Source organism: Numenius arquata, chromosome 15 (assembly GCF_964106895.1).
Source record: "Numenius arquata chromosome 15, bNumArq3.hap1.1, whole genome shotgun sequence".
In the NCBI taxonomy this organism is placed as follows: Eukaryota; Metazoa; Chordata; class Aves; order Charadriiformes; family Scolopacidae; genus Numenius; species Numenius arquata.
The window spans coordinates 2,332,271-2,345,008 of record NC_133590.1 but is presented as its reverse complement, the minus strand read 5'-3'; the positions used below and the strand labels follow the sequence as shown (position 1 = coordinate 2,345,008).

Here is a 12,738-nt window from a genome sequence, read left to right as displayed (position 1 = left end):
GATGATTTTGAAGCAGCGAGTAGTGAACCAATAGGAGATGAGGAGGAGGATGGCAATCAGGGAGGCATAGAGCAGGCTGTCGTTGTGCAGGGCTGTCCTCTCCATGGCTCCATCCCCTGTGCCCGCTCGCGCCCCTCACCCAGCCCCGCTGCACTATCTGGGGCAGCCCTGTCCCGGCAGTCCCCCTCTGGAGGAGCTGGCCACCGCGGGCAGGGAGGCGGGGGGCTGCACGGGCAGGCAGGCAGGTAATTGGGAGCGGCGTGTGAGAGCCAGGCTCCCAAACCAATTACCTTAATTGTGCTCAGGCAGCACATGGCAAACAGTTAAAAATAACCCTCCTGGCCCGAAGGGAGAGTGGCACCATCAGCCAGGAGAAGGAAGCAGGGGGCAGAGCACAGATGAGGCTCACTACACATGTGGCTGAATCTCCCTGCCGTGAGGCCAGCAGGGCATCGCCGCAGCCTGATGGCTGCTCTGAGCTCAGCGGTGACCCCAGGATCCTCAGGGCTCAGCCCCTTCTGCCACCTCGCAGGAGCAGCTGTGAGTCCTGGAAACTGGGTTCTCCAAGGAGCGATGCCGCAGCCCAGGACTGGTAAATGCCAGGATTTTCACTGGGATGCCTGCACCCGTCCTTGCTCCAGACACCGGGCCTCAAAGAAAGGCATCTCTGCACCCCTGCTGCCCAGAGAGCTGGGTCTGGCAGAGAGGTGCTGGCATCTCGTCCCCGGTACAGCATCTCCCTGGGGATGCCCAGGACCAGCCTCACCTTTTCTCAGCTTGGAGCCAGAGCCAGCCAGCCCAGCTCCTGCTGCACAACACCAGGGGCGCTTGTGCAGTATCACTGTGAATTGGGGCACACTTGCTGGCAGACCCCAAGCCCCAGGGGATTAGCTGCACCCATGCCTGAGACACCTCTGGCCCCAACACCGTGCTTGGCCTCATTGGCCACCCCGTGGGACATGGAAGACGCCAGTCCCAACTCCTTCACCTTGATGCTTCTTTCCATACAATACATCCCATCCCCACCCCTGCAGCTACAGCCAGGGGACGTGGCCACCCAGGTGTGGGGTGAAGAACACAGGGTCACCCCAGCCATGCCCCTTTCAGGGCACAGGACCCGGACATCCTGGTCCATCCCCCCTTCCCTTCTCTCTCCTCCAAGACCAGCTGCTCTGAGCATCCACAGGGGACACGGGACAGAGTGGCAAAGCGACCCCAGCATGCAGTCACGGCTTGGCACTTGGCAGGGCAGCAGGTCCTGTAACGCTGCCCTGTGCCAGGATGGGCAGCCCAGGCTGGCACCCAGTCCCTGCCACCTGTCCCGCTTTGAGCTGTGACAATAACAGCCGTGAAGCGTCCCCTGCCCAGCCACCCCCGCTCCAGCTCTCCTGCGCTGCCGGCAGTGCAGCCCTGCCACCCGGCTAAAATTAACCACCCCACCAGCCACCCGCTGGGTATAAATAGAAATGCCCAGGAGCAGGGTTTCTTGCCCAGAAAGAAGCTCCGTGCACACAATGTGCCATGGCCACGCACGGGGCAACACCCAGAGCTGTCGGGTAGCCGGGTGGCTGGTCCCTCTCCCTGTCCTCCCAGCATCACCAGCAGCTGGGCACGGGACAGGAGCAGATGGGGAGGGAGGAGGACAGTCACCCATCACCAAGGGACCTGTCTCTTCGAGAGGAGACCACACACCATGAGGACAGCCAGGCTCTGCCCTGCTTGGGAGCCATCTCTGTGGCTACCTCTAAGGTGCTCTAGCCCGGTGCCATGTGGTGCTAGGGCACTACCCTCCCAAAATGTGCCATGGGACCAGCTGGGCCACAGCAGAGGTGATGGTCCCAGGGCACAGCTGGGCAGCAGCTGCCCGGGTCCCTTGGGCGCTGCTGACCCCCTAGGGGGGCCGGCCTGATGGATAGGAGCCTCTCCTTTTTTTTTTTTTTTTTGGTTCTCGGGGCCATCATCCATTAGGGAGAGTTAAATTTAGGTTACAGCTGATCCCTTATTACCTCGCTGCTAATCAGAGCGCGAGCAGATTATTAATAAGCACATTAAAATATTGGCGAAACGCTATTTTTGGGAGGTGAAGTCAGAGTTTTAATCTGGTTAATTGATTGAGTCATTTCTCTTTCCCCCCGTCGGCGACCCGTCCTTGGCTAGCTCCCCAGAGCACCCAGCTGGGAGGGCACCCCGCCCTGCAGCCCCCCTGGCTGGGCACCCCCGTGGTGAGCTCTGCGGGACCTCCTTCCCCTCTGCAGGAAGGGGGAAGGTCCTTTTTGCCCCCCAAAAAGGACCAATGAGGGAGGATAGAGGCTGGATCGGGGGCAGAATCCCAGTGACCTATGTGCAACATGGACCGGAGCAGTGGCTGGGGAGAAGGGGATGCTGCAGAGGGGAGAAGGCTGTGCAAGCCCCACATCCCGCTCCCAGCCCCAAGCTCTGAGCTTTAGGGGAGCACAGACCTGCCCAGCTCTGGGTTTCACCCCACTTCGGCTTCTCTCACAGTTCAGGAGGACACCGAGAAGAGAGTGAGCAGCGGGTGCCCCGCTGCCAGCCCTGCCTGCACGCCCATCCCACCACCGTGCAGCACGGCCACCTTGCATGGTCCCCAGCAGGGCTGCGGGGACAGCACAGGGCTGAGCCCTCAGGGCCACTCAACACCACACATGGCCAGCCCAGACACCTTGTCCCAGGTCTCCACTACAGACCCAGCCCCATAGTGCCCAGCTGAAAAGCCCAGGATGCCGGGACAAGGACCTATAGGACACCCTTGCAAGTGGTAGGGGTGGGAACACCCCAAGGTCCCCTTCCCGCTCCACTCCGTCACCTGCAGCTCTGCCCCTCACACCCAGGGTTGGACTCAGCTGACTCATCCTCTGCCCACTCCCCTCTGGGCTAGTTGGCTGGTGCCCGATGGAGCCAACTAGTGGGGACGGACCCGGCGCTGCCAGCGGGCACACCCAGCCTCCGGTGCCTGGCATGTCGCTCCGCCAGGCCCGCGCTTACCCTCACACCTCTTCCTCTGTCGCCATGGTGTGGGCTGGTGCAGAGCCCTGAAGAGCCCACGGGGCTGCAAAGTGATGGGAAATGCCCACGGGAAGGGTTTCCCAGGGCCAGGAGACCCTCCATGGCAGGGCTCATGTCCCTGCGGGCAGGGAGGTGGCACGGCAGCTGGGCATGGCTCGCAGGGCGGATGCTGCTGCCATGTCCCAGCCCCCAGCGCTGCGCCAAGAGCATCCCCAAGGTGCCACCACCATCCCTGGCCCCAGGGGTGGGCGCAGGCTGGGGACACCCAGGGGCTCCCCAAGGCGAGGAGGGGACAGAGCCTGGGGAGGGCTTTTTCTGGGCAGGCTGGGCGCCAGTGAGGGCGGTGCAAGTCCCAGCCCCGCTCCAAGGCGTGACGCTGCCACATTGGCCCAACAAGGCCTTCCCCGTGCTCCCGGCATGGCGTCTCCCTCCCCAGTACTGCTGTGGCCCAGAGGGGCAGGCCAGGGGTCCCTGGTGGTGTCACACCATGGGGAGGGCAACTTTCCCCCAGGATGGGGGCACGGAGACAGGGGAAGGAGCCAGGCACCCAGGGTTGCAGCACACACAGGACCATGATGACCTCCCTGAGATGTGCCCATTGGGGTCAGGAGATGCCTCTGGGCTCAAACCCAGGAACGGGGGTCCTGGCCGGCTGGCTGGGCTACACAAGGGCTGGCAAGGGGATGCGGGTCCTGCCACAGCAGTGACAGCGAACCAGGGGGCACTCAGCACACAGCTCTGCCTCCAGGACCGGGCAGCATCCCAGGATACGAGCACGGGTGGATGCAGACACCAGGGTGTGTTCCTGCCCCGGGGCACACCCAGGGCTTCTCCGGCCAGATGGATGGAGGGCACAGCCCTGGCCCCGGAGGCAGCAGATGCCTGGCATGGCAGGGATGGGTCGGACAAGCTGCGATTTATTTGCACAGCAGTTCTCTCACTGCACCAGTTCCCTCCCCAAATAAAACATTCCTGTCATCCCAGGTCCACAGGGGACATTCAGGGGCTCTTGTTGCCTCCCGAGAGCATCTTCAGCTTTGCCCCACGCAGAGCCCAGTGCAACCCCTCTGCCCGGGGCTGAATCACCCAGCACCTAAACAGCATTTCTCCCCCCTCCCCAAATAACTCCACAGAGCCCACCAGACAGAAACCCCCTCCCGCAGAACAGAGCCCCCATGTCCCCCAGGGCGGCACCTACCTTGGGAGAGGGTCCCGGTGACAAACTGGTAGAAGAAGCGGATCACCCGGCCCAGCTGCCTCTTGCAGCGCTGCTGGCAGTGGCTCATGGCTCCAGCTCACAGCGCTGGGAAGGGACCCAGTTGCACCCCCTCCCGGCTGCCAAACAGCCCCCCAGCTCCTCCGAGCAGCAGGCGATGCCCGGGGGGGAGCACAGAGCCTTCCTTGCCCGGAGCGAGCCCTGTGGGCATCGGCGGCAGGTCCAGCCCGGCAGAGAGGGCACAGGCAGCGCCCGGCAGCGCGGCAGCCACCAGGCCCCGCTCCCAGGCGGCAGGCAGCCAGCCGGGAAGTTTTGTGCTGGGATGCTCCTGTGCAGGCTGGCTGGGATCCAGAGGGGCCGGAATGCCGGCGGTGATGCCCCTACCAGGGCTTAAGCTCACAAAAGCCGACCGCAAGCTCGGCAGGGGAGAGGGGTGCCTGGGTGAGCCCCCCTGTGCCGTGCCAGCCCACCTGCCCCCTCCGTGCAGCAAAGTTGGAGGGAGTAGTGGCAGAGGGATGCTCGGGGCCGGGGAGCCCGGCGGTGCCAGCCAGCTCTCCAAGAGAGGCAGATGGACGCCTCCCTGGTTGGCAGAGCCCCGGGTTGCCCCTGGCTCCTGGTCCGCCCCTTGCCACCAGCTCGACCCGGCACTTCACGCCCCGGCTGGCCGGGAACCACAGGCAGGTTGGTATGGCAACCCGCAGACTCCACAGGTCCCGCTGACCAATGAGGCACTGCTGCATCCCAGGGCCGCCTCTCTCCAAGAACAGGGAAGGATGCTCCTTCCGGAGGGGAGCCAGCACAGAGAGCATCCTGCATCCTTGGGTATCAGCCCTCCACTCCCACTATCAAGCGCTGCATCTCTGGGTATCAACCATCCTGTCCAGCCAGCCAGTGCAGCGAGAGTCCTGCATCCCTGGACATCAACCTTCCAGCGCTGCGAGGGTCCTGCATCCCCAAGCAATAGCCCTCCGGCACTGCGAGCATCCTGCATCCCTGGGTAACAGCCCTCTGGCACTGTGCGTGTCCTGCATCTCCAGGCATCTGCTCCCGCTCCCACTGGCTCCACGCAGGGGGAGGAGACGAGGATCAGTGCAAGGATGGGGGGAAGAGGAGTCAGACTCCCAGACCGCCCAGGCTGAGAGCTGCTTGCTCCAAAGCTCAGCCTGGCAGCGAGTTACTAGCTTGCACAGTGTGTCAGAGCTAGAAGAGAGTCTGGTGCGTGGCGGCAGTGGGATTTCCCTGCTCCCAGAGCCAGCCCAAGATGCTCGATGCAGGCTGGCAACCACATCCCTTCCCCAAGTCTCATTTTCCCAGCTGCAGTTCCCTCTCCACATCACATCCACACCCCACACCAGCAGGAACTCTCGGCTCTGCATCCATCCAGGCTCTATTATCTCATAAGCTTCATCTCTTATTAATGGGGGAGGAAGTGAAGAAAAAGAGACTTGATGGAAAATATAGCTTCTGCTCTGTCAGGGATGGGAAAGTGGGTGTAGGTGTGATCCATCCAGGAACAATCAGACTGCCTAGTCCTTACCAGTGCCTCAACAGGGAGCCCCAAGAGAAGGGGCAGGACCCGCCCCAGGGGTTGGTACGGGGTCACCTCACCCCCTGCTCCCCAAAAGAAGGGTCATCCCCTCCAAACCAAGCCCTCCCTGTCTGCTATGCTGGCAATGCCCCTGCAAAGGGGGGCAGCCCCCCAACAGAGACCCCCTCCCCCAAACCACGCTGGACATTGCCCTGGGGTGGGAGGAGATAAGCACCAGGGGATACTGTGCCGGTTGCTGCAGGGCTGAGCCAGGTTTGGAGAGATTCTACAGCAAGGTACAACACACAGCACAGTGGGGGCTTGCAACCCTACAATAATACACCACATAGCCCCAGGCCAGGGAGGGGCTGCAAGGGACATGGGCTTTGCAGGAGGATGGGGACAGCCCAGGCAAGCCGAGGCAGAGCAGGCAGCTCAGCGGCCGCAGAGGCACCTGCAGGGCCAGGCTATGAATGCAACACCCCGACTGAACCTACCCTCTGCAGACCACCTGCCCACAGCTGAAAGCTCAGAAATTTGGGCTGCCAGTGGTGCCCAGTCCCCTCCTGCCACCTCCTAGGGACAGGTGAGAGATTTAGGACTTTCATCCTTATCCACGGTATCCAGGAGCCCCACTCCTGGCTCAGACCCACAACGCAAACACGCTGGGACAGTTTCTTGCAATGATCAGATCTCATGAGCTGTGTGACACAAGGTAAAATCCTGCAAATGCAGAGCTTCTACCATTCTGGGAGAGAGATCTGAGTCCACGACATCCCCGCCAGCACAACCCAGCCCAAGGCAGCCGCAGCATCCCAAAAGCCCGTGGGATACAGAAGAGGTGGCAGAACAGCCACAGGAGGGTGCCAGAGCCCGCAGGACCTGACAGCAAACAAAGTTTGCAGATCCATCCCAAAACTGCCATCCAGCTCCTTGGGAATCAGATCCCACCTGGCCAGGAAGCTTGCTCCATCCCAGCATGTCCTGGGCAGGTGGGAGATGCAAGTGCTGTCCTGTGCAGTCTTGTCATGACGGCCATGCAGGACAGTGGAGCTCATATGCCCGCCCATCAGCATGCGTAGACCACCCCACACCAGCCTGCAGGGACACAGTGGGAGAGAAGAGCTCAGCATGGATGTCACCCACCCCAGCTTCAGGCTCTGCTGCCCACCAGCATGCCCAGGTGCCACCACCACCCAGACACCCGGTAGTGATTTCCAAAGCATCACCCTTCTGGTTTGGCACTTGGTTCTCAAGAGAGACCCTTGTGCACTAACACCGAGACAAGTTCATGGGGACCACATGGGCTGAGCCAGGGGACTGTCCTCTCCCCCCGCACCCAGTAACCCACAGCAGGTAGTTTGCAAGGATGGTGCACTGCAGAGAGCAGTGAGCTGGTTTGCCCCCTTCCCAGGGCTCCCAGGGAAGGGTCCCGGGGTCCCTGGCACCAGGGATCGCATGTCTTGCCCTTGCAGAAGGGCAGCAATGCCACTCGCTCACTGACCCACCTCTGCCCTGACAAGACAAACAGGAATCCATCAGAAATCAAAAACAAGCCACAAAGCGGGGCTGTGGAGCTCACGGTGAGACACACTTTCTTGCTGACAATCTGTCACCTGGGTCGCAGCCACCATGGGTGCCACTGCGGGGTGCACCATGCCAGCCTCCTGTCCCACCTGTGCTTCTCCCAAACCTGCCCTCCTCACAAGGAGTACAGTGGTCCCCAAGCCCCTGCCCCAGCCCCAGGCAACCTCCAGTCCCCACAGTGCCTCGTGGGGCAAAGGACGCCATCTCCCAAAGGGGTATTTTGAGCCAGCCTGTGTCTCCAGAGCATCTGCCGAGCCCCTGAAAGGGGACACGGCATTGCTAGAGCTACAGCAATGGGAAGGAGGAAGACCACGGCTCCAGGGTCTGTCTCCAGCTCCGCTCCCCCCAGGTGGCCTGGCTCTGGCAGGGGGAGCAGCTGCCCCACACCTCCCAGTGCCGAGCCTGCGCTGGGGACCGTCCCAGCTCCCCGCTTTAGGGTATAAATGGCAAATTCAGGGAGGCTGGAGAGCAAAATTGTCCCCCACTTCCCCGCCCCCAATCCCTGCTACCTGCCTGCAGGTTTGGGGGCTGCAGCTTGGATGCGTAGGAGCCCAGGGCAGCCCAGGCAATGCCTGTGCGGTGCCACGGCCCGTGTCGGTGCCAGGGTCTGCCCCACGGTGTGTGCATTGCCAGGGTGCCGTTGCTGCTGCCTGACGCTGAGAGGAGCCCCCGCACAGCACAGCACCGGGACCACGGGGAGGTGAGCCGGGGACATGGCTCATTCCGACGGCTGTGGCGGCTGGTGGCACACGGGGGACAGGAGGGGACACGTGCGGTGGTGTCGGAGCAGGCAGGCAAGCATGGCCACCTGGGCAAGGCCGTGCATAACCATGCACGGGAACCGGGAAGGCCATCCCTGCAGGGACACGCAGCCACCACGCTCCGCTGGCAGTCTCTGCCAGGCTGAAGGGACAGTGACAAGCACCACCGGGGAGGGGGACACGACACAGCTGTCCACACCAGAGCCATTGCTTCCTTCCCTGCCCAGGTCCTCTCCTCCTGAGATGTCTTCTTGGCAGACGCATCCTTCCTAAGCCACCGACATCTGGGCTGGTACCTGCCGTGGGAATGCTGGGGGCAGGGAGAAGCTGGGGGAATTCACGCTGGTTCCTGACCATGAAATATTCATTAGCACAGCCGTGAAGAGACGGGGGAAAATAAAAGATACACAGAAGGTGGGGGGGAGCAGACACAATGCTCACAGGCGGCTCAGCGTAGCACAGACAAACCCACAGGGTGGCTGGATCAAGGTCTTCAGAGCTGGCGCTTGTATGTGGGTCCCCTCTGCCTATGCAAAGCCCACCACGCTGTCACAGGTGTCATGGGCACGTGAGCACCCCTGGAATACACAACCAGGAGGCAGGCAGACACAGGCTTGTGTGCACAACCAGCATGGGCTTGGACACCCTGGGACATGGACATCCCCAAGGGGCACCATTCTGGGCTGGTGCTCGGTGGCCATTCCTACCTGTGCCAGCCCTGCATCCTGCCTGGGGTTCAAAGTATTGCAGCCCAGGCCACAGATCCCAGAGACAGGACCAGAGCAGGGCTCCAGCCCAAGTCCACCCCAACCAGGTCATCTGGGGGCTCTCTGGAATCGTCCTGGGGGTGGCAGAGGGCAGACCCAAGTGACAGCATCTGCCAACAACACCTCCCTCATGGAGGCAAGGAAGGCTGGGAAGTAGGCACATGTGGGATGTAGGGATGTGTGTAGTAGGATGAGGAGGCACGTTTCCATCAATGAGGAATGGAAGTCAGGGTGGGAAGGATGCAGGGCACCTGCAGCCCTGTGCCAAGCCTCAAGCCACCACTCACATCCACAGGGCCTAGGCAGATGCTCTGTTCTCACTGTACCTAAATCCAGCAGTCACCTTTCGGGGGGGGATGGGGGACATGCACATCCCAGCAATGCCAGACTATGGCTGCTTGGGAGGAACAGGGTGGCTCCTGGCTGGAGGGAGGGCTCGGCAAGACTCAGCCCAGAGCCAGAGCACACCGAGGGACAAGGAAGGGGACATCCCGACAGCAGGGACTGCAGGAGCCATGTGAGTCCCTGGTTCCAGATACATCATGTCAGGGCGGGCGGCTCTGTGGAGGCAAACACCACTGCCATTTCAGAGGAAGGCTCAACACAGCCAGCCCTGTGTGCGGGTCCCGCTGCCGCTCCTGCCTCCTCCCAGCCCTGGGGACCTACAGCCTCTGGGAGCCGGGGAAGTGCTGAAAACGTGATGCCAGAGAAAATAAATAAGGCAGCTAATGAGGTAATTTGCATAGCTATTAGCAGGCAGGATTTGCAGAGGCTCTGACATGGGATGTGCTGTCACTGTGAAGCACAGCCCGGGGGCTCTGCTGGTGCCTGCAGAGGGAAACACACAGCACAACCATGCTGCATGGGTCCACCGCAGGCGCCCACTGCCCCACCGGGCTGGAGAGGCAAGGGGGACAGGAGCAAACCAAGCCAGAAGGTGGGAGGAAGGCTCAGAGTGGGGCAGAGAGCCTGAAAGGAAGATGAGCGGTGTGCTCTAACCATCAGCCCACGCTGCCTTCGGCCACGCGCCCCGGGGGCTTGGACCTGCCATGTGCAGAGCATGGGGCAGCACACCTTGCTGAGGCACAGAGAGCGCCCACGGAAAGGTGAGCTTGCAAAGGCCAAAGGAGAGCTGCCGGCAGCCCAGGCTGCCTCGCGGGGCAGCCCTGCCATGGTGCAGCCAGCTGGCTCCACGCACCGCTCCATCCAGAGCCAACTACAGCTCCCTGCATCCCTTACCTCCTCTTGCTCTCTTCTGAACATGGCACAAAACACATCCCAGGACAAGCACAAACCCTCTCCTACCTTACCCTGGCTGCCAGTGAACCCAGCTCGCTCTGACTCCCAGCAGAAGGTGGAATTTTGTGGTGTAGAGCTGAGCACAAAGCCCAGCAGCAGCACCAGCTCTGCATTGTGGCTGCTCCCATCCTTAGCTGCCCGGGTCACAAATCACCACAACATGCAGGGCAGGAGAGCACTGGCCATCCTGGTACCTCCAGAGATGTAGGGGCACCACACCTGCAACCTGTGACACTGCTGGATCCCCAACCTGCTCTGTTGGCATAAATGCCCCGTAAATCGGCCGTGTGATGGAGAGGGGTGGCGTGCAGGGCCACCTTCCCGCAGGGTTGCCAGGGCACGTCTGGCTTTAATCACAAACCTGCAGCGACAGCTCGGCTCGTTCCCAGCCGATGGATCTTGTTAAAAAATGCATGTGACGTGATCCGTCTGCTCGGGAAGGCGCTGGCAGGGAAAGAGCCCAGCCCAAGGCTGTGCACCGGTCCCGCAGTGCCGACCTGCCAGCAGCCAGCACGCAGCGGGTGATGGGGCAGCAGCCTGGCTCTGGTGGCACTGGGCTGGGGACTGGGACATGCCCCAGACAGAGAGCTGAGCTCAGCACCGGGCTCCAAAGCACCACTGCGATGCAGGGAAAGGATGGGGGCACCCCCACCATCTGACGGCAGAGACAAGCAGAAAGACCCAACAGATGGGTGGTCGGATAGACAGACAGACACAAGCTCCACCAGCAACTTGGGTGGAGGGTGTCGGGCAAAGGCCAGGGCTGGAGTCCTGCAGGGACCACCCTGGTACATCCATCATCCCCATCACCCGCCATGATGGCCCTACTGGTTACGCTGAGGCGGTATCTCCTCCTAGGCTGTATTTTTTAAGTCAGTTCTGCTAAATATTTCAGGGATTTACACAGAAAAGCTCTCTGTGCTCAGCGGCACGTCAGCCCCATTGGCATCACGCAGGCAGCCTCAGACACCCCCCACTCTCCCCCCCACAATGGGGCGTGAATAATTAATCGCCCACACACACAAGGTAGTGAGAGGCGGGGAGGAGGGGACAAAGCAGGAGGGACAGGCTCCATCACCTCCCACCCAGGCTCCTGGGGTGCACCCCAAGCCCCTCCCTGCCCGGCAAAGGGAAGGGCAAAGGGAAAGACAAAGACTAGCACCAACATCTGCAGGGAAACTGAGGCACGGGGAAGGGCAATGAGCCAGGAGCTGAGCCCAGCCTTGGTCACAGGACTGACACGTGGAGACAGCAGCAGTAAGCAAGGACACCACAGCCTGCCTGGAGCATCTGGGGCCGGTTCTGAGCTTGTTGGTGTGTGCCCAGGTCATACTGGGCAGTAGAGCAGCACGGCCACAGGACCTCCAAAGAGCACGGCTTTTGCAAGTGGGGACATCACTGTCTGTGGGTGCACAGCTCGCACTGGGCACAATACAGCCACATCACCTCCGTATCCTGAATCAGAATATTTTTGCCCCTCGGATGCCCGCCCTGCTCCATGCCCACAGCACTCCACGGGGATCAGCCAGGGTTTCCAACCACAGCACAGCACCCCGCACTCCTGGGTCTTTCCCAGCTCCCACTCCAAGCCTCACCAGGGTCTCCTGAACTGCAAAGTTGGGAAAAATCTCAGCCTGGCCACAAATGATGCCAGCCCTGCTCCCAAATCTGCTCCAGGGGAGGGCATAGCCCTCAGCATCCCGGCAGGGTGCTGCATTTCCCACCCTCCCTGGCACGCTCCCCTCCAGCCTCGCCACACTCACCGCCCTGCGCCGAGCCACAGTGATGGTGACAAATTAACAATCCCCGTGCAATCACGCACAGGTTGGGCTCCGATAAATGGGAGATGGCACTAGGCTAATTTCCTTGCAATCAGCGCTCGCTCGGCCGCCGACAGCTCTGGCTCGGCACGGTGACAGGAGGAAGCGCAGCGGGGACAGGCTGGGATGCAACCTCGGCTCCCAGGTGTGCCGGCAGCATGGGGCTGCCTGCGTGCCAGGCAGCGGGACACCCCCGATCACCCAGCCAGACGCTGCCAGGCTGAGCGGCACGGGAAAGGCTATTAGCACCAGGGCTTATCCAGGGGCTCCGGCATGCTCCGGCTGCACAGCTGGGAGAGGGAGATAAGGCGCCCAAGGGATCCCGGGGAGGGGAAACATACTTCAAATGGCAGGAATCTCCCCCAAAACAGACTTGACTTGAAGGCACTGAGAGCATTTGCTGCTATTAATATCTCTGGTTCTGCGACAAGGCGCCTGCCCCCCGCTCCCTGACTCGGACCCTCCCCGCCTGGGGAGATGCAGCAACAAGGCAGGGAGGGAGGGGGAGCAAAGTGGGTCTGGAGATGGGGCTGTGTCCCGATCCACGGCTCCTCGCCTGTCCCCGTGCCAACAGCCCCTGGCACTGGCCTGAAGCCCCTGGAGGGGTGACGGCCTGGCTGGGGGGACACACAAGGTCAGCGCTGCCCCTCCCTCCAGCCTCAGCCCCAGACACTGGGCAGCTCCGTGCCCAGGCCCCCTCGCCAGCACTGACCCTCTCCCCACTGGTACCCCGAGT

General features: G+C 61.9%; 1 protein-coding gene across 4 annotated transcripts in view; it reads right to left on the bottom strand.

Annotated features, from left to right (window-relative positions):
- The window catches only part of KCNIP2 (potassium voltage-gated channel interacting protein 2), a 45,436-nt gene that overhangs the window by 19,693 nt on the left and 13,005 nt on the right, over window positions 1-12,738 (bottom strand). The gene's annotated exons all lie outside the window — the stretch shown is intronic.